At 65.1% G+C, this 20,456-nt stretch overlaps 1 protein-coding gene across 5 annotated transcripts in view; it reads left to right on the forward strand.

The window, feature by feature from the left end:
* The first annotated feature begins 2,900 nt into the window (after positions 1–2,900).
* The window catches only part of NAV1 (neuron navigator 1), a 133,722-nt gene continuing 116,166 nt past the window's right edge, over positions 2,901–20,456 (forward strand). For all 5 annotated transcript variants that reach the window (XM_037070563.1, XM_037070565.1, XM_037070567.1 and 2 more), the window contains exon 1: positions 2,901–2,984. The gene's annotated coding sequence lies outside the window, so the exon portion shown is untranslated. The remainder of the gene's footprint in view (positions 2,985–20,456) is intronic.

A 20,456-nucleotide genomic window follows, 5' to 3' on the forward strand; every position in this document is an offset into this window, starting at 1 on the left:
AGCTGGGTTCTGGATTCACATCCTGGCTGCAGCAGGTGCTGCCTGGGAGCCCCAGGCCTCCTGACCCCCCTTTCTTGGCCCATAAACTGGAGACTGAAGAGGCACCTCCTTCCCAGGGCTGGGGCCAGGAGTCAGTGGGGAAGGGCTGCGGTGGGCACACAGCTGCCGGAGCTCCGGCTCTCAGCATCCAGCATTGTCTGCAGCACGGCCGCTGGATCCAGCGTCTGAAAGGGGACCGTCCGCCCCTGAGAGGAACACCTCTCCTCAAAAGCCGTCTTTGGCAAAGCACAGCCAGACTCCAGCTGGTCTCCTTCCTGGTGGAGGAGAGGGGGGGAGGAGCCCGGCTTCCCGACAAGGCGATGACTCGCTCGCTCTGGTGACGCTCTCAGGACGCCATCAGCCAGTCCCCACAGGCCGTGTCCCCCAGGCCCTTGTCAGCTCCGGCAGCACACACAGAGCGCCCTCCTCACCGGGGCCCCTGAGGCCGGTCCTGGGCCAGAGTGGCCGAGACAGGGCCTGGGCTCTGCCCATGCTACCCTGATGCCAGGAAGCCCCCACTGGGTGATGAGTGGGGCCAGGGAGGACGGGGTTGTTCGTGGACGGTCAGAGCTCCTTCACTCTGTCCTGAGCTTTCCAGCTTCGAGCCTTTAGCCCCTTCGGGGTGCGGACGAGGTGGGGTGCTTCTGCTCCGGCAACGACGTGCAGGACTGCCCCTCCTCCGTGACCCCCTGACCACTCTCCCAGCACTGCTGGGTGGCCGCTGTTGACCCCTGGGTGTCCCAACCCTCTGGCTGATGAGCAGACAAAGCTGATGCTCACCAGCAAGCAGCCGGCCCCCAGAGTGGACCGTCTAGGGGACCCCAGAGCCCCCGCAGACTGCGCCTCAGAGGCTTAAACGACATGTTTTAATGCTCAGAACATGGCCAGGGGTGGCCTCCATCTCCCGCTGAGGACCTCAGCCACTGCTCTGAGCAAGGGCAGGAGCAAGGGCAAGGGCAGGAGGTGGTCAGGGTCCCTGGCCGCTCCTAGGCCACAGGCTCCAGTGCCCACAGTCCAGCCAGAGCCTGGCGTGCTGAGATGGGCCGGCACAGACCCAGGGGCCTCGAGGGGCAGGAAGGTGGGCAGGGGCCCTGGGAAGGGAGGCTGGGCTCAGACGCGTCCATCACTCACCGCCCTCCTTGGCTGGCCCCCGAAGCTCGTGCCAGCCCAGATTGGGAGGCTGCGGGGGGACACCAGGCTCCTGAGCAGATACTTTAAAAACCCATTTGCCATAGTGGCTTCAATCCTGCTGTTTACTGCCTCCTGCCCCCTGGGGACTGGCTCGAACTACCCGTGGAGGAGGGGACCAGGGGAGCTACTGCATGGTGCTGGGGAGCCTCGGGAAGGACAGAGGGTCCTTCTAGTTGACTGGGTGGGGTGGGTTGGGGACATCGTGAGTGACAGGGGCCCCCCGCAGTGGGCCTGAATTGCACCCCCAGCCACCTGGCTCCCCCCACACACCCTGCTCTCCTCTGATTGATTTTCATATTTCAGGAAAATCCATTTGCTTGATTCAGAGCCACTGAGTCATCAGTGCCGGGCTCGGAGGAAAACCACTCGCAAAGCGGGCGCTTGGCCGAGGCCCTGCTGGGATGGGTGGGGACCTGCTCTCGCCCAGCAGCGCTCTGTCCACAGCCCGGCTGCCCTCTGCTGCTCTGGCCCGTCCACCCCGATTCAGGGGCCTGCCCTTCCTCCGCCTGTCGCCCCAGCCAGACTGGCCTTGGTCCCTGCCCCCTGTCCCCAGCCTGTCCATGTGCCACTGTGATTTGTCATTGGGACCCTGGGAGCAGGGGCAGGGAGGGTATGTAGGACAACCCTTCTCAACAGGGGAGACTCGGCCCCCTTTCCGTTCTGGGGAACGGGCGTTGTCCCAAAATGAGCAATGCGGGTGGGGGCCCTGTGTCCAGCCTTGGTCCGTGAGCCCAGTGTCTCCTGTCCTGGAGTCCATGGTCACTGTGACCTGACCTGATGGGGCTCAGGCAGGCCCAGGGGGGCTTGCATCCCACCTGGACTCCCTGCTGCCTGGTGCTGCAGGGAACTGCCTTCACCTCCTCAGGCCCCAACCTCCAACCCCCCAACCCTGCCCTGGATTCAGCCTCAGATGGTCCCTGGAGCTGGGAAGTCTCAGGCCCCAATCTGCTGGGTCCCTTGCTCCCAGGTCGCCTTCTTCCCTCCCCCGCCGGCAGAGCCCGGCGCCCCCCACGGCCCTTCGAGGAGGGGGTAGGGGGCAGAGTCGGGTGGCGGGAAGGAATCGCGCGTTTTACTGAGCACCTACTACAGCCGGCCCTTCGCCGCCCGCGCTCTGCTGCCTCTCAGGCCCCGATTGAGACGGGCGCGGGGCGGGGTGGGGGGAGGGGCGGAGCCAGGCGCCGCGGCCGGGCCGGCCGCCCATCCGTCCCCTCGTCCGGGGAGCTGCCGCAGCACGGCCCGAGCGCGCGTGCGGGGCGCCGCGGGTCCCGGCACAGGAAGAGCTCGATTGTGCGCAGGCTTCCGCCGCGCCAGCCCGGGCCCCAGCCCGTCACGGAGCAGCCGCCTTTCCGCGGCCGGGAGGCGGGGCGGGAAGGCGAAAGCGGAAAGGGCCAGGGGATGGCTTTCCAGTGACCAAGTCTGGAGGGACCCGGGCTTCCGCCCCTCGGCGGGTCCAGCTGGCACCGCGCGGGAGGCCGGCGGGGCGGTCCCGCAGTGGAGCGGCAGCGGCGCGCGCCGGGGGCAGCGGGTCACCAGGCTCCGCCCCGGCCCGGGCTCGGGGGACGCACTTTGTTCAGGACGCGCCTCCCTCCGCATTGTGGGCCGGGGCCGGCGGCCCGAGTGCGCGCGGGAGGAGCGCCCGCCCGGAGCCGCCAGGAACTTTCTCAGCGAGGCGAAGAGGAGGGCGGGCGCTGCCCGGGATGCGCGACTGTGAACGGCGGCGGCGCGGACCCCGGGATCCGAACGCACACGCACCGGTGAGTGGCCCGCGCGGGGTCGTCGGGGCCCGGGTCCTCGGACCGGCATCGGCCCGCAGGCCATGAGGGGCCAGGGCCAGCCCCGGGGAGGTTCGCTCGGTGCCCGAGGAGACTGCGGGTGACCCGGGAGGGGCGCCAGAGTCACCCGAGGGGAGCGGCTGCCCGGGAAACTGGGTCCCGACGGCCCCACCGGGCTGCGCGTCTCACCCGGGAGCTGACTCACCGCAGCAGCCAACTCCAACCCTCTGGGCCTCAGTTTCCCGTCCTGGGAAACACGTGCGACTTAAAGTGCGCGGAGGCCCCGCAGTCGGAGACACCCAGCGCTACGTGGTCTCCCACCCTACCGCGTCGTCTCGCATCCCAGCAGAGCCAGCGGAACCGCGGGGCAGGTGACCTTGGGGGCCGCCCCAGAAGCTCCCTGGGCGCCAGGGTGCTCGGGGACGGGGCCCCCGCGGCGTGTCCCCGAGCTGCGCCCCTTGGCGCGCGCCCAGGGAGCGCGTTCCCGGGGGTGACCCGGGAGGAGGAGGAGGGAGAGGTCTGGCGATTGCGGGGCCTCACCTGAGGGCGCTCCAGGCTCAGGCCCGGCGGTCCCTTCTGCCCTCAGAGCGACAGAAACTGGTCCCCAGGATGAAGCATCAGGCAGGTCTGCAGAGCGCAGGCCGGGAGGGCAGGATGCGAGTCGGGGTGCGGTGCAGGGGTGACGTCCACTCCGCAGCGAGGGTGCCTCCCCCCACCCCCGCCCCCAGGCCAACACAGGAAAATCGGCTGCTGAGTCAATGGGACTTCGCGAGTCCGGCCGGGGCGCAGCTGGCGCCGGCCCGGGGGAAGCGCGGTCCGGGCCGCCTGCTGTTTATCTGGCTTCCTGTTTCAGCCGCTGGGAGGCCATTGGCTCCTTCAAACCCGAGGCCGAGACGCGGACGCCTGCGCGCTGCAAGGGTCGCGGTGCCTGCCGTTCCTCTCCGAGCGCTGCGCTCCCGCTGCGTGGGGTCCCCCGCAACTCACTGACGGGGCCCGGGGTCGGGGCGGGGACCCACACAGAGGACCCTTCCAAGGGGGACAGAGGTGGCGCTCAGAGACCGGAGAGGCAGGTGAATGCAGCCTGCGGCCGACCAGGGCGGTGGTGACCCGGCCGAGTGTGCTGGCTGGGGTGTGTCCTGGGAAGTGATGGGGAAGAGCCTGCGTGTGATTTGTCTCCACCCGCTTTTCCCCCTGGAAACGTGGTCCCCGGGGCGCTGGTTTGCCTGTAGGTGAGCCAGCTTCCAGCGCGCGGGCCTTTCCTGGGACCTCCTTGGGGAGCTGAGAGACTGGAAACAGGAACTGCTTCTCCCCCCCACCCCCCAGCCGGGCCCCTCCCGAGCACAGACAGGCCCCTGCTGTCAGCCCCGGAGAAAGCCGTGTCCCTCCTCGGAAATCCGTCTCTCCGGTTTTCCTTTTATGTGGTCAGTGCCACTCTCCTCTTCTGTGAAAGTCCTTTTGAATTTTTAAAGGGTTTGGCCGGAAGAACCAGGATGTCGAAGCCAGAAGGGTGACTCTCCCACCCTGCTCTGTCCTGGTCCCCTTTACAGAGGGACAGGAAGGCTTGAGGCCACAGGGCTGGGCCCTGCAGGAACCGGCCCAGAGCACAAGTCTCGAGGCTCCCGGGTCCGGGCTTGGGAGCCCCCTGCAGGGCCCCTCCTGGCTCCCGGGGTGCCCGGCTGCTTCCCGGAGGCCTCAGGCCCCAGGCGGGTCTGGGAACGAGCACCCGGGTTGTGGCAAGGCTGCCAGCACCGCAGCCTTCTGGCCCCTCGTCACAAAACAATAACTAGGAACACTTTTACTTTCTCCTTCAACTTAACCCCCACCCCCATCGACTTTTCTAGTGCAAACCATGCTCTTTAGTCAGCAGCCCCCCCCCACCCCCGGGGGCTAATCTGTCCCCTCTGCCTCCTAGGAAGGCTGGCTGGCGCAAGCCAGCTCCTCCCCGCGGCCTGGGACTTTGTTCCCCAGCTTCCCATGGCTCTGGGGACGGGACCTGAGGCAGGGTGGCAGAGACCCAGGCCACGCTGACCCTCGAGGCGTGGAGGGGCAGCTCCGCCCGCCCTGCCGGCTCCCTCCCATCCATCTGCTCTGCTTCATTTTACTACAAGATGTGCTTGGACGCCCGGAAAACCGCAGGGACCGGTGCGTGTGCCTGCGCGGGGACCGTTAGTAACGCGATGTTTCCACTTCAGGGGACCCAGACCGCCCTGCTGCCCCGCTCTCAGATGCTCTGAGACCCTCGAGGACGGGGCTGCCGTCCTGGTTTCTTCTCGGAGGGCTTGTGGCTGGTGCAGAGAAACACCACCGATCGCATGTGGGGGTCTCGTTCTCTGGATCGCTGCTGAATTTGAGTTTCGTTTCTCGCTTTCTGCGTGCGTGGACTCTTTGGGATTTTCTGTCTATAGGATCATGCCCACCGCGAGCGGAGATGGCTCTTCATCTCTTTTCCAGTCCGGGTGCCTTTTATTTCTTCCTCTCGCCTCGTTTCTCGCCGTGGCTGGGCCTTGCAGTACAGCGTTCGGCAGCCGGGCCTCCTTGTCTTGTTCCCGATCGGACGGGAGCCACGGTCGGTCTCTCCCCGCCATGGAATGTTTGCGGTGGATTTGCCGTAGGTGCCCTTTCTCGAGTTGAGGACATGCCCTTCTCTTCCCAGTTTTCTAAGTGTTTTTATCTCGAGAGGAAGTTGGAGGCTGGGGGATGACTCCTCTTTCTGAGTCAGCGGAGGCAGTCATGTGTTTGGGTGTGTTGGGTTGTTTGCCGTGTGGCCTTAGCCTTATCGTCCCGTGATGAGTCCCTCCTGAAAGCTCTTTTTTTTGATCTGCCAAGTTTCTGAAGGACGTGAGACAAAGCTGCCGTTCGGTCGGGAGGGGGAAGGCTCCTCACACATTGGTCATGGTTGCTGTCCTCCACACACGTAAAAGTGTTTCTTGTGGTAAACCACGCAACATCGGCTGGGCCGCCGGGCCACCTGTGAGGGCGCAGCTCAGTGGCACAGTGAGTTCTCTCTGTCCCGCGCCCCGGTCTCCCCCCTCCCTCTCCAGGACGCTTCCCAGACTCCGAGAGTCCGAGCTTCCCTTTCCAAAGCAAAGTGTGGTACCCGCCACCCGCTAACTGCCCACCCCCACTCTCCCCACCCCCGGCCTCCACCATCCTGCTCGGCTCTGGGTGAATCTGTGGGAACTTGGTGGAAAAGTCTGGGCTCTGGGGCCTGGACGGCGGAAGGGCCTCCCTTCTGGAGGGCACGTGTGGGGGTGTTCTGAGTGGGGGCTTCTCAACGGCCGCCCACGTGGGGGCCCCAAGGCATCACGGCCCAGATGTGGCGAGGAGCATTCCTGCACCCGGCCCTCCACACGCTGCCACTGGGCCCCCCAAACTGGGATGCCTCTGTCCCAGGGGAACTTCCCAGCAGGGGGCACTGAAATCCCCTTAGTTTGTGGCTGGACGGCGCCCTCTTGGAATCCCCCGGGTGTTCGTCTGCCGCGGGTGTGGCTTCCCCATCGGTGAACGCCACCACGGGAAGTGGTCTTCCCCAAAACGCACCCCAAATGAAGTGGGACATTCAGGATAAAGTGGGCACAGTAGGCGGGGCCGCCTTCCGCAGGGACCCTCCGGTTCTGGACGCGGCTCTGTGGCTCCGCCGGCCTGCCCCTCCTTCCTCGGGGCTCACTGGACACGAGCTGGGAAGACGGTTGACGAAACAGGAAGAGTCCTGGCTGAAAAAGAGCCAGACCTGGGGCTCAGGTTCAGCTCTCGACTTTCCTCACGACGTGCTGAGCACCCCGGGGTGTTGGGCCAAGGTCAGCCACGCCTTCCTCTTCCTGGTGTGGGCCCTGCGGGCCCCTCGGGGGTCCCAGGCAAAGTGGAGCGAAAAGGCTTTTCGACCGGTTTCCCTCTGGCTGATCCAACTCCCTTCTCCCTCCAACTCCCACCCCCGCCACAGCCACCCCCGCGACAGGCCAGCTGGGGAAGCACAGGGCCATGGCGTGAGGTGGGCGGGACAGGGTGGACCCGACCGACCCCCCAGGACCAGCTCTGCTTGGTCTGCAGGGCCCAGCGCAGCCTGGTCAGGAGCTCCTGGCCGCATCAGCCACACCTGTCACCTGCTGGCATGCCAGCGGGGCAGCAGGGCAGCTTGCTTTTCAGTCCCTGGGCGACCTGGGGCCCTGGAGATGGGAAGGAAGCAGAGTCCGGCTGCTTCTCTGGCCTCACCCTGCTGCCTCGCTGTGTCCCTGTGTCACCTGAGTCTTTGCAGACCTCAGGTGTGGCTGGACCACGGCCTCACCTGTGACGGTGGCAGCCGGCTCCCTGCATGCTGGTGTCTAGGGGACTTGGAGAAGCGCTGGGCTGGGGTGACACTGAGGTGCCAGCTGCCCACCTTCCCCTTAACAAAGTGGGGGAGGGGCAGCGGCGGATGCCCCATCTCTCTGTGCCCCCTGCCCCCCCGCCCCTGCCTGTGCAGCCCGTCAGCCCACACCTGCACATTCCTGGTCACCGCCTGGGCAGGCCGCTGGACCAGGGGCTTTAGGACAAAGTCAGCCCATCTGGGAGGCCACCCTCCCTCCAGGGGACGGGTAAGGCCACCTGACCGCCTGGGGGCTTCCTGGCGTTAAAGCTCTTTCCCTCCAGAAGGTTCTATTCCAACAATGTCCAATCGGTAGAGAAGGTGAAGGACTTCTGAGCTCAGGGGCTTCCCATCTTGCTACACCGATGCACCCGTCGGTCTGTCTGTCCACACGCGTGGATGTGAGGACACTTTCCTGCTCCCTTTGAGACCAATCTGCCAGCATCGCGGCCCCCTGACCCCTCACTGCTTCCTGTGTGCAGCAGGAACAAGGACAGTGTGACCTGGGTGCCCCCAATGTCACACCAGTACCTTGGCTCAGGCAGAATGACTTCACACCTGGGCTCATACAGATTTCTGGGTGTCCCCCCCAGCCCCCTTCAGAGAGCTCTGCGCATTCTCTGCAGCCTGGAGCCGCTTTCTCCCCCAGAAGGAGGAAGAGAGCGGTCCCCTCCCCCTGTGGTGCCGCCCTGAGTGCAGAGCCCTGGGTTCCTGTCCCATCCTTCCACCTTGCCAGCCACCGCACCTGGGAGAAACCACGGTTCGGAGAGTTCCCTCTACCAACCAAAACTCCACACCGGGACCCCCCTCCCAGGCTGCGTGTCAGGGACAAAGTAGGGGCTACAAGACCTGAGCCTCTGACGTGCCGTCTGCACCCTCAGGGTCTGCCCTGGTCTCCGAGGCCTTGGGACCTTGGACTGGACGGGTGGGGGTGGGGGACACTCCCTCCAGGTCAGGGCTCAGCGTTGCTCGATGTAATCAATGTAAGTGACATTTACTGGTGACCGCTGTGCGACCAGCCGTGGGCGGTGGGGCCTGTGCGGACGACAGGGGACGGGAACGAAGTGCGTGGGCCAGGAGGTGGGAGGAAGGGTGCGGGGCCGCACGCCCTCGTGGTCCGTGGGGAGCTGCGTGTCTGGGGCAAAAAGCCCAACTCAGGGGTAAAGGCGCAGAGTCACCAGCAGAAGGAGCTGAGACCCGACGGTGGGAGGGAGCTCGAGGGGTTCAGCGGGGACCTGCCCCCAGCTCCAGCCTCGTGGTGGGGGGATGGCAGGTGGGGGGAGTTCCCTGCAGTGGTGTGCGCAGCACCAGGGCTTCCTGGGCGCGGACAAGGGCTGTGGCTGTTTTTCAGGAGGTCCCCTGTGCCGTTTGACGGTGGCGGCCCATCTTGGGGGGGGGCGGGGCAGGAAAGCTTCTATGAGGAGCGGAGCCCAGTGGGGAGGAGGGAGGTCGTCCTAGGACCTCGGTGTCCCCCGCTCACCCGGCATGCTTCCCTGAGGGAGCCCAGGACACGGCACCCCAGGATAAGACCCTCTCCCCCCCACATCCCACACCCCACAGGAAGTGGTAATGTCGTTGCTATAACAACTTTTAAGGGTTTTTATACTTTTGCCCTGGCTGGTGTAGCTCAGTGGGTTGAGCACCAACCAGCCTGGGAACCAAAGGATCACCAGTTCGATTCCCAGTCAGGGCACATGCCTGGGCTGTGTTACGGGGCAAGTGCCCAGTAGGGGGCAGGCAAGAGGCAACCATGCATTGATGTTTCTCTCCCTCTCTTTCTCCCTTCCCCTCTTTCTAAAAATAAATAGATAGAATCTTAAAAAAAAAAACAAAAGCTTCTTGAAAGCACATCCCCACTGTGACCACACAGGGCACGGGCGTGTCGTCTTCCGAGTCCTGTTTCTCCTTTCCTACTCCAAGTGGGTGGTCCCGGCCGAGGGAGAGCCGAGGCCTGGCTTAGGCTGCCTTTGCTGCTGCTCTGGGCCTAATAAGCTGCCCCCTCCCTCCCCACGGACATGTCCCCCAAGGCACCCCCCGTGGCTCCTCATCTCTTCCTGGTCCCTCGCTGCCCTTGTCCTCACAGCGAGTCAGCACAAAGTCCCGACCCCCACCTCTGAGTCATCCCTCGAAACCCAGGCTGCCACAGCCAGAAAGAAGTCAGAGGCCACTACAGAGGCCTGGAAAGTGACCACAAGGTCGAGGTGGCTGTGGGCAGCAGGCGGGAAGGCTGCTGCTGAGCTGGCCGTGGGAGAAGGTGACATTCCTGCAGCCACATCCCTCGCAGACAAAGGCGGCTGTGTTTGGGAGGGGGCAGGGCTGGGCCAGATACCGGTGGGGGTAGCGGGGCTGGCGGGCAGATAGGGTCTGGGCGAGGCCCCTGGGGCAGAGACAGGCCCACAGGCCGCACCCTGCTGGACACGGCCCTGGAAGTGGCCCAGCAGGGGTCCTGCACGTGGTCACCGATTCCAGTGGGGCGTGGTAAGGGAGGGGCTTGTCCTTGAGCTGAGAGACAGGCAGGGATGAATGCCTGTCCCTTTCTCTCACCACGGGGTGCTCACCCGAACCTCCGCGGCTTGCCCAAGCGCACCTCCGTGCTCCTGGGCTGATTTGGAGTCAGCCTGACCCGGGCCCCTGCAACGCCCCAGCTTCCGTTTCCTCACCTGCAAAGTGGGGACAGTGGTGCCCACCCTGCAGAGGCTCGAGATTGTCCTGGAGAGTGTCACCAGCATGTGGCACAGAACTGATGTCAGCTGCCCCCTCACCCTACTCTGGGCACCCTGTGGCTCAATGCACATTGTCCTTCGAGACCACACGCAGGCTAGGCAGAGTGACCGGCAAAGCCAGGGGTGTTGGGGACACGCAGCCGCCAGCCCTGTAGGACACACTTCGAGGTGGGTTCTGTGCAGATGGCTGTTCGAAGTGCGGCCCTGTCTGAGGGTCAGACGGGGGAGAGGCAGGGTCCCTGAGGTCCCCCCGCTCCAGCTGCGCACCCTTTGGCGGGGTGCGGATAAACCGGGTTGTGTTTGGCGAAGCTGCTCATTACCTGGCCCAGCTGGCTCCAGGGCAGTATGAATAGCCCTGCGTCGGAGGAGGGGCCGCAGATGTGGCCCGGGCAGAGCACACGGGGAGGTGGGAGATTTGAGATGAACTCAGCCGGGCGAGCCAAACACAGGCTGAGGCCGGCTCCACGGCAGGAGGTCCCCACAGACAGCTCAGCCTGGACGCCTGGCTTCTCTGCCCGGAGGAGCCGTGCTCAGCGGCCCGTGGGCCCCAGCTGCTCCATTTGCTGCCGTCTGCCTCCGAGCTGGGACCGGGCTGCTGCCTGGACCCAGCCAGGGCCTGAGCAGAGCCGAGCGAGACCCTGGGTAGAGAGGGACGGGCAGAAGGTAAGGTCCCTCGCCTGTGCGGGGGGGGTGGCGGGGGGGGCGTGTCTCTTTTTTTGTTCTTCTGTATTTGCATTGAGGTATAATGTACAAATGCCTTCGTAACTCAGTAACCCGCACTGCAGTCCCCATGGAGAATGCGCCCCCCTCCCGAGCCGTGTCCGCCCGTCCTGCCATCAGTCGCCTGCCCCGAGCGAGCACCGTGTCCTGCTCTGGGACGTCACGCCCACGGACTCGGGCCGTGGGCCCCACAGTGCGCCCCACAGTGCGCCCGTCTCCCGCAGCTCACTCACTGTCAGCGAGGCTCCTCCTGACAGACGGCCTGCCACGTCCCTTTTATTCCGGGTCGGCACCTGCGTGGCCCTTTGCTCTGCGAGCCACGTCGCCCGCGTCCAGAGGGCGTCTGCAGGGTTGTGAGAGGTAAGAGGAGCTGGATGTCTGCCGTCCACAGCGTCGTCTCCTTTGTTCCCAGACCGCTGCCCGCGTGCTGGGTGGCCTGTGAAAGGCTGCAGTTGCTCTTCTGTCCCTGGTGGACGGGGACTCACCTTCCCCTCAGAGGCTCCTCGTCTGTCAGGCAGGGGTGACCACGTGCTAGAGCCACCCCAACACAGCCAGGGGCTGGAACTACGGTAGTGGACGGTCAGTTCTGGGAGCTGCAGTCACAGGCCAAGGAGTGGGCAGGACCGCACCCCCTCTGAGAGCTGCAGGGGACACCCCAGGTGTCCCCAGCCCTTGGTGTGGCCGGCGACCCTCATTTCCCCTTTCCTTTGTGCCTCTCTGGGGCCTGAGCTCCCTCTTCCTGCGGGCACACCTGCTTGCGAGGCCACCCGGACTCCACTGTGACCATACCTTCACTGATCCTAATGGCCCTGTTTCCAAACAAGGTCACATTCTGAGATGCCAAGGGTTAGAACGTCAGCTACCTTTTTTGGTGACAGTTCAACCCATGACATGCCAGGTGCCTCACGGGACCGACTGACGATGCCCGTGAAGCCAGTTATAACTGGGACGTGTTAGGTGTGTCTCCGGGCTGACTTTGGCTTGAGGAGCTGACTTTATCTTCGTGTGTGTCCTGTGTAAACTCTTCCTCCCGGAGTCACCGCTTCCTCACCTGATCTGGAGTCTAAGTCCTTCTCCCCGTCTCAGTCCTGTGGCATCTGGCTCCGAGGTTTGGAGCCCGGGGACCCCGGAGTGCTGGGGTCCCAGGCAGACAATGGAGGTGGGAGGGGACCCGATTTGAGCCGCTTTCTACCCCTCATCTAGGTGCCCAGCGTCCTTCCGCTGGTGGCTGGGACGCCGGCAGGCCCTGAGTGTCTTCTCTGGGCACCCCATCAACCTGCCCGCAGGGAGGCCCAGGAGAAGTCCACGGGAAATAGCGCTCGCAAGGCAAAGGCCCCCTTCCTGTTCGGGAAGCGCTGTGGTCTAACTGGCAGGAAAAAGGTGTTTCCGAGAGGCAGAGAGGCCAAGAAAGGGAGAGGGCAAGTGGGCGTGGGGGAGGGCAGCTGGGGGGGACAGCTGGGGGAGGGGCAATAGGCAGGGCTCTGCTGCAGGTGCCCCTTCCACACCCCATGAGAACAGTCTGTGAGAAAGGACCTGGAGGGGTCTGACAGGGAGACAGGACTTCAGGGCCAGAGAGGACTTTGGGGGCATGTTCTGATGGGGCGTGGGCGCCCAGACATGGGCCCTCCGCAGTGGCTCCCGGCCAGCTGCAGCCTCCAGCCCTGGGGGGTGGCACTGAGGGCCCCAGACAAGCAGAGCGGGGTCTGGAGGTGCCAGGTGAGCCGTGGCCCAGGTGAGGCCAGGGCTGTGTGCACGTGGAGAGGGAGCGGCCCCCCGGTGGGTCCATTAGAGCCGTCAGGCGCGGGTGGTGCGTCCCTGCACCGCTCTGAGGACAGGGACCTTGGGCGGGCCAGCGGTGCCTGATAAAGGCGTCAGGCGGGATTCTGGGAAAGGAAGTGGGGGCTGGACCCCTTTGTCTATGCGTCCTGCGCTTCGCGTTGCCGCCACCAGAGGGTGCGCTTGCCCCGCAGAAGCCGGCGGTCCCCACCCTCCTGGCGCAGGCGGCCAGCAGGGGCAGCAGCGAGCAGGTTCGGTGGCGGGGCGGCCTGGGGCAGAGCTGCGTCGTCGGAGTGAGTCCTCGGCTCCGAGTCTGCCTCGGGTTTGCCGGTTGCACCAGGAACTCTCATTCTTGCCCTTGGGTCCGTCTCCCACTAACCGCCGGTCTCCCAGCCCCGAATCAGCGCTCCTGTCCTCCTCCTTTCGGTCTCCCCTTTCGGGACGCGGAGCCCACTTGGGGTCTCCGGTGACGGCAGGCTGGGGTGCTCTTGGCAACAGCAAGAGGGTAGAGGGTTTCCAGGCTGGCTGCTGCTTCCGGAATCTTCTCCCCTTTGGGTGATGGGGTTCTGAGCCTGATCAGCCCTTCCTCCCCCATCAGGCAGGATGGCTTGCCCTGGCAGACGGGCTGAGTGTCCCCAAACTACAGCAGGGCTGGCCTTGGCCTTGGCCTTCCTGGGCCAGCGGCCCACCCTGGGTGGTTTGGGGTGCTGAGGGGCCGACACCCAGAGTGAGGCTGAGGAGGGTTGACCGAAGCTGGCCCGGCTCCTCGTGCCCCCCCCTGCCCCCGGCCCTGAGGGGCAGAGACCTCCCAAAGTCTCGCCTCCTGTCCCCTCAGGGCCCGAGTCACTGTCCCCATGGAAAGAAGCCACGTTCAGCTGCGTGGCGGCTGTCTGCCTCCCTCTCTCGGAGCACTGTCTGGGGACAGAGGAGCCACGAGAGCCTTGGGACATGTCGCCTGTGCCCCAAGGCCCCTTAGGCTCAGGCACAATGACGGGGAGGCCAGGCCCCTGTCCGGGCCAGCGGAGGATGTCGCAGAGCGGACAGCCAGCTGGGGCCACAGGCTCAGCATTTCTAGGGTGCCCCCTCACCTCCGCTCCTGCCCCTGGCTTTCCTGGGGCTCCCGGTCACTCCGATTCCCACAGCCCTGGGCTTCGTGTGGGATGGGCTGGTGGCCGGCCTGGGCTGCGGCCTCGTCACTCTGGGACCCTACAGTCCTCCCCTTGACTGGAGCCTCCTGGTGGGTGGCTACCAGAGTTTGCGGGCTCCACTGTGACTCCCGCCGTTTTAAGGGACCGTGTTGGCAGCCCTGGCCCTTGCCAGGGTGGCCGGGTGTGTCGGCCAGTGCGGCTGTCTGAATGCAGGGATGTGTGGTGGCGTGCCAGGCTTTCCTCGGAGTCTGTCTTCCCTGCCGCTGGACACAGGCCCTCGGGGCGGGGCTGTCCCCTGTGAGGTGGCCAGGCCCATAGGGCTGGCCTCTCCCCTCACTGGGAATCACGGGGCGGGGGGGCAGGGCTGTGTCCGCTGTTCACTGAGGCGCCGATGAGGTCAGCACTGGTGCCTGTTTGCCGGGAGCTCCCTGGTCGCAGCTCCCGGGCAGTAAGCAGGGCTGCGAAGCCTGGTCTTCAAGGCTGGAACGAAGGCCCCAGGGGTCAGGAGGTCCGGTTTGAGGACCGCTGAAGGGCCGAGGAGGGCAGGTGACAGGTGCCCTGTGCTCGGTGGGCTCTGAAGGCTGAAAGCGCCCTGGCTGTGGTGCTGGGGGCTCTTGTTGGCAGTAGGGGGACAGGTATGGAGTTGTCAGGGGTGGGGGAGACCAGTGGGGGGACAGGTATGGAGCTGCTGGGGTGGGGGAAGGCCCAAAGGCCCCCCGATCTCAGGCTCTGTGACTCAGCCCCATCGAGGTAGCCCTGGGCAGCTGGGCCACACGGGTTTGTGGGCTCAGCGTGGCCGGGCTTGTGTCCCCACCCCAGCCACAGCTGCCTGTCAGCAGGGAAAGTCGCCAGGGTCCTGGGGTCCTGACTGCTCTGGGAAACTGCCTAAGCTCCAGGCGTGCCCCCCACCCGGGTGCAGCTGAACACGCTGAGCTCTGCCCGCCACCCTGGGTGTGGCCACCCTGTCTATGTGAGCTCGGGGACTGCAGGCTGCTAGGCGGTGGTCCTGAGGCCACGAGGAAACAGAAGGGCCCTTCTTTTCTGGGGCGCAGAGGTGCAGCCGGCCGCTCTGTGGGAGACCCTCGCTCTGCCATGGAGTGGACTCACTCCCGGGTGCTATGCATTTCACCATCGTTTTTACAGGGGAGCCCCTGAGCCCCGAGTGTCAGAGGGCTGTCCCTCACCCCCCTGTCTCTTGGGGTAAACTGAGGCCCACGCAGTTGGAGGCAGGACCCCAGGCCACAGGACAAGGTCTAGTGGCTTTGAACTGCGGGCCCCAGACCCTCCTCCAGCCCCTGGTTCACTGAGCGGAACCCCAAGGCCCCTCGGCCCCTCAGACTTCCCTCTACGAGGCTCGCTTGTAGACACGCTCGCCCGTCTGGGCCCTTCTTTCCAGTCCCAGCTGCCCCTCCGGCCCCGCGCTGAGTCCTGTGTCATATCGGCACCTCCCTGGGCTCCGGCCTTCGCCTGCCCCACCGCCCGACCCTGCCCTCCCAGCACACACAGGGATGGACACATGTACGACACCTCTCGGGGTCCTTGCTGGTCATTCTGTTCTCCCCAGGCCCACACGACACCCGGCACCCAGGGAGCCTGTGTGAGACCCACCGCATCCGGGACGGCTCTCTGCCGAGCCTGCACCACCCTGGCTCCCCACCCAGCGGTGCAGCCTCCACCGCCCGGTGGCTGTTCGGGGGGCATGTCGTCTCCCAGCCCCGTCTCCCGTGCTCCGCCCCACAGCCGTTCCAGCCCACAGGCCGTCCCCTCCGGACAGGGCCAGCTCCGCCTGTTTCCACGGGAGTTCTCTCCTGGTGATTGGAGCCCATGGTAGGAGACCAGAAACCGCTGAGCAGTCATGACCCACCCCCCCCACCCCCGAGAAGCAGGTGCAGCCCGCCCATGCCCTTCCCGTCCCTCCGCTCTCTCCTGCCGGCACTGCGGGCCTGGGCCTGTGCACACTGCGGTGTGTGGCCTTATCTGCGCTGCTCCAGGGTCTCTCGTGTGGAAACCCGTGATCAGCCGCGTGGTCTCTGCCCCACGCTTATCTTCCCCAGGCCACGCAGCCACCGAGTCACTGGCCGCTGTGGGAGGGCCCCGGCCACCGGAACCCAAGAGGTGACCGACCAGCTGCTCCTCACGGGGCCCCGATTAGGATCTGCACCCGGGTGGTGGTTGGAATNGGTGCAGCCTCCACCGCCCGGTGGCTGTGCGGGGGGCATGTCATCTCCCAGCCCCGTCTCCGGTGCTCCGCCCCACAGCCGTTCCAGCCCACAGGCCGTCCCCTCCGGACAGGGCCAGCTCCGCCTGTTTCCACGGGAGTTCTCTCCTGGTGATTGGAGCCCACGGTAGGAGACCAGAAACCGCTGAGCAGTCATGACCCACCCCCCACCCCCCGAGAAGCAGGTGCAGCCCGCCCATGCCCTTCCCGTCCCTCCGCTCTCTCCTGCCGGCACTGCGGGCCTGGGCCTGTGCACACTGCGGTGTGTGGCCTTATCTGCGCTGCTCCAGGGTCTCTCGTGTGGAAACCCGTGATCAGCCGCGTGGTCTCTGCCCCCCGCTTATCTTCCCCAGGCCACTCGGCCACCGTGTCATTGGCCGCTGTGGGAGGGCCCCGGCCACCGGAACCCGAGAGGTGACCGACCAGCTGCTCCTCACGGGGCCCCGATTAGGATCTGCACCCGGGTGGTGGTTGGAATCGCTCTCTCGCCCTCCCCTGCCCTGCCCTTCCTGCCTGACATGGAAACACCGGCCAGCACCCCGCCCGGCCCGCGGGGACCCCGTTTCCATTGGCACGGGGCCTCCTTGCTATTTTCTCCGGCTGGCTGCCCCGCCCCCACTGTGGGACAGGGGCAGGGTCAGACCTATTGGGGTCACCACCTGCGCGGGAGGGGGGCTTTGCCACCCCCCTGTTTGGTCTGTGGGCAGCAGCGCTCAGAGAGGCGTCTCTGGGGTCACTCTGGTCTCTTGGATTCACCAGTTTGGACCTACTGTGTGCACAGATGATATCGATGTGCCCGAGGTGTCCTCACAGGGGCACAGACTGCACAACTCCACAGGCCTGGCTCGGCCGCTGTCCACCCACGGGGCCGTGGCTTCCACCCGGCCCATTCTCCGTGAGACACAGAGCACAGGTGCTGACACACTCACAGGAGAATCCGAACTGGGAGGTGGAGCCTCACCCAGGCTCTGACCACAGCGTGGTCCGGCTGTGACCCCCCACCGTCTGAGAGCCACCGTGGCATCATGCCTGTGGAGGTGTCCTCTGCGGGGCCCTTGGGTGCTCGGACTCTTGTTCTGGGGACCCTGTTCTCTGGAGGGGTGTCTGTCTGGCCTGAAAGTCCAGAGGGGTCCGCGTGCACATGGCCATGTCTGGGGTCCCCTGCGGACACAGGCCCTGGCAGGAAGATCAGACGCAGAGCCCGGGAGAGGTGGGCCCAGGCTGGGACGGCGGTGTGCAGGGGACCCTTCCTTGACCCCTGGAGCTGCCTCCCAGCTGCTCCCTGTTAGCAGGACACCGGAGGGTGGGGCTGAGTGTTTCCCCTCTGCACCGGGCAGCCCAGGCCACTCCCTCCACCCGTCTGCAGCCCTGCAAACAGGACGGACCTGGGGGAGGCCTGCCTGGGTGGACAGCCAGACCTCGCTGCGACGCTGAACCTGTCTGGGTCTGTGGCAGGTCCCAGTTGGTACCCAGGGTCTGCCCCATGGGACTTTGGTTCACAAAGGGGTTCCATGTCCAAAACACACCACGGCGAGGCCCCGGAGCAAAGACTCCAGGGACCTCAGGTCCCCAGGGACCAGCACCCTCTGTGCAAAGAGAGCCCCGTCCACCTGCCCGCAAGGGCATCCTTCGTTTCAAGGTCGTGGCAGACGTCCATCTGGGCACGGACGCCCTGCAGGCCCCTGCAGACCGGTCAGAAAACTAGACGGTGCACTTTTTTAAAACTGATTTTTTCAGAGAGGGAAAGAGGGAGGGAGAGAGAGAGAAACATTGATTTGTTGTGGCAATTACTGATGCACTCATGGGTTGATTCTTGTATGTGCCGTGACTGGGGATTGAACCCACGACCTTGGCGTATGGGGATGATGCGTGAACCCACTGAGCGACCCGGCCAGGGCTGCACTTAGAAATTCACGCAGAAAAGCCAGGACAAGTCCGTGCAGCCCACGGACCAGAAAAGGGCCTCTTTGTTCTGAGGGTACTGCAGACGCGTGGCAAAGCCTGAGGAGAAGACCAGGACTCAGGGGGGGCAGCCCCCCGTCATTTCTGCCGGCGAAGGTCGTGTGACGGGAGCAGGAGGCGCTGACGTGTGGCAAATGAAACTCCAGAGGCACCAGGGTCAGGGCGTGTCAGCGGCTGACTTTCCAACGGTTCAGGGGGAGACGGTTCTTCATCCTGAGACTTGGAACTTTCCTCTGATTGTAAGACAATTTCCAAAAAGTTAACCAAGAACAGATACATCAAGAGAAAAGCCTTGTAAAGAGCCAACCGGCCTCCGCGGGCCCAGCCCGAGCCCGCGCGCCCTATCTGGGGCGCCCGCGGCCCTTCAGGGGGGTTTGTGCCGTCTCTTCTATTTCGGGCCCCGTCTGAACTCACACAGTCTGGGCGGCTGACACCAGGCCTTGTGGACGGGTATTTATATCCCGGATCTGTCAGCTTCCAGGTCAGCCGCTTCCACCCGCAGAGCCAAGTCGGTCCGTGAAGAACTGGAGCTGGCGGAGGGGCTCCTGCAGGGACGGCATCCGTCCGCCAGCTCGAGAAAGGGATTGATGATGAGCAAGCGCAGCAGAAAAAAACAACAACTGTGTCCTGCCTGGTGTGGCTCAGTGGATTGGGCACTGGCCTGCAAATCAAAGGGTCGCCGGTTCGATTCCCAGCCAGGGCACATGCCTGGGCTGCAGGCCAGTTCCCAGCAGGGGTCGTGAGAGAGGCAACCATACGCCAACATTTCTCTCCCTCTCTTTCTCCCTCCCTTCTCCTCTCTCTGAAAATAAGTAAATTAAATCTCGTCAAAACAAACCAAAACCACGTTTCCCGGGAAGGTACAGAGCAATGGAGCCGCCCAGTCTCTGCTCCCCTTATGGAGGGGGGGCAGCTGGAGAGGTAGGCTGGGGGCTGGTGGTTGTCCCCAACGGACTGGCCACGACCTTGTGGAAGCCACTGCCTGGACTCAGGAGGGGCCCCGGGCAGCCAGCTCCCCATGGGAGGTGCTGAGTGACGCCTTCTCCCAGGAGGCCTGCAGCTGCCTCAGCTGACCCTGTCGCCTGTCGGTAAGGCAGAAAAGCCCTCCAGTGTCCTGAGCATCAGGGGGTCTCAGCGCCCATCCCCACCCCAGCCATGGCCACCCCACCCTGCCCGGCAGGAGGTGCCCTGTGGCTGCCCTGTCCTGGTCGGGGGCTGTGTCCACCACTGTCCAGAGCGGCTCTCACCCCTGGGGAAGCTCCATGGGCGCGTCAAAGCCCATAATCAAACTTTGTTTAAAGTCCCAGTGCTGTCTTGTGTCCGTCAAGCTCAGATTGCATGACACGGGCACAGGGCCGGTCCCCGAGGGACTCGAGGGACTGACCGTCCAGGACAGACACCTCAGCTCCTTCGGAGGCCGCACGGACAGCCGGCCACCAGGCCGAGGCGGAGCACAGGGCATGGCCCCGGGAGCAGGGAGTTCTCGGGTTGCCTCCTGCTGAGAGACTGTGCCCACTGCGGCCACACTCGCCCTTCCTCAGAGGGAAGGAGGCAGGGGGGGGCGGGGACCAGGAGCGAATCGGGGAGGAGGGGCCGCGTGACCCCCCGTGACCCCGTGTCCCCACGCAGCCCGGCGCTGCCCCACGCCACCGCCTCCGCCACACACGCCCTGCCGCGCACAGTCAGGACCCTCCATAATGACAGAGGGAGGCCCAGACTGTCGTCTGCCCCAGGCCGGCCAGCCCTGGCCCTGCGGCTGGGCCCAGATGTGGCCGCCCTGGGCTTGGCCACAAGAAAGCCCGGCCTAGCCCGGCCGCAGGCCTGGCAGCCACGGTGGCTCTGGGTAGCCGCCACCGAAAACCCTTATTTCCCAGAGGGCAGCCCCGCCCACCCTGCCGGGCAGGGGCTGCGGGTTAAGGGGGCAGTTTGTTCGCTGACCTCGATCGAGCTGCCCTGACCCAGCCCTGGGCCCTCCCCGTCCGGCCCAGTGCACGCTGGGCTGTGTCCAGAGGGTCGGAGAAGGGGCGTGTCCAGTCAGACTCATTGGAACTGTGGCGTGAGGCTCCCTGCCAGAGCTCTCTCGTGCGGAGGTGCCCCTGGTCAGCTGGACCAGTTGCTGTGGATCACGACCAAGCCCACACGCGTGTTAACTGAGGACACGCCACAGGACATGCCGTGCGGGAGGCAGGCTCCAAATGCCGCGTCAAGTGTTGGAAACAGTGTGCACCAACTTGGTTTGGTGAATCGCTCTAACGCGTGGGTTCCACAGAAGTGAAGAAACCTTAACCGCATTTCCGAAAGCGTTCTGTTTTTAAAATCAAGGGTGACCCGCGGTGAGAAGCGCATCTGCTGGGACAATGGGGACCAGAGGGCGGGGCAGTGACACGCGTTTCCGGGTGGACACGCCGGGAGGGGGCATCCCAGCCGGGGAGCAGCCGGTGCAGAGGCTGAGAGGGGCAAACCGCTGCAGGTTTGGAGAGCCTAGGGCAGGCTGCTGGCTGTGGCCAGGCCCGGAGGGAGGGTGGCCAGGTGGCCTGGGGGAGCTGGGGAAGGGAGGGAGGGGGT

The sequence above is a fragment of the Sturnira hondurensis genome, unplaced genomic scaffold (assembly GCF_014824575.4).
Source record: "Sturnira hondurensis isolate 20B ecotype Veracruz unplaced genomic scaffold, ASM1482457v3 Scaffold0018805, whole genome shotgun sequence".
Taxonomy (NCBI): Eukaryota; Metazoa; Chordata; class Mammalia; order Chiroptera; family Phyllostomidae; genus Sturnira; species Sturnira hondurensis.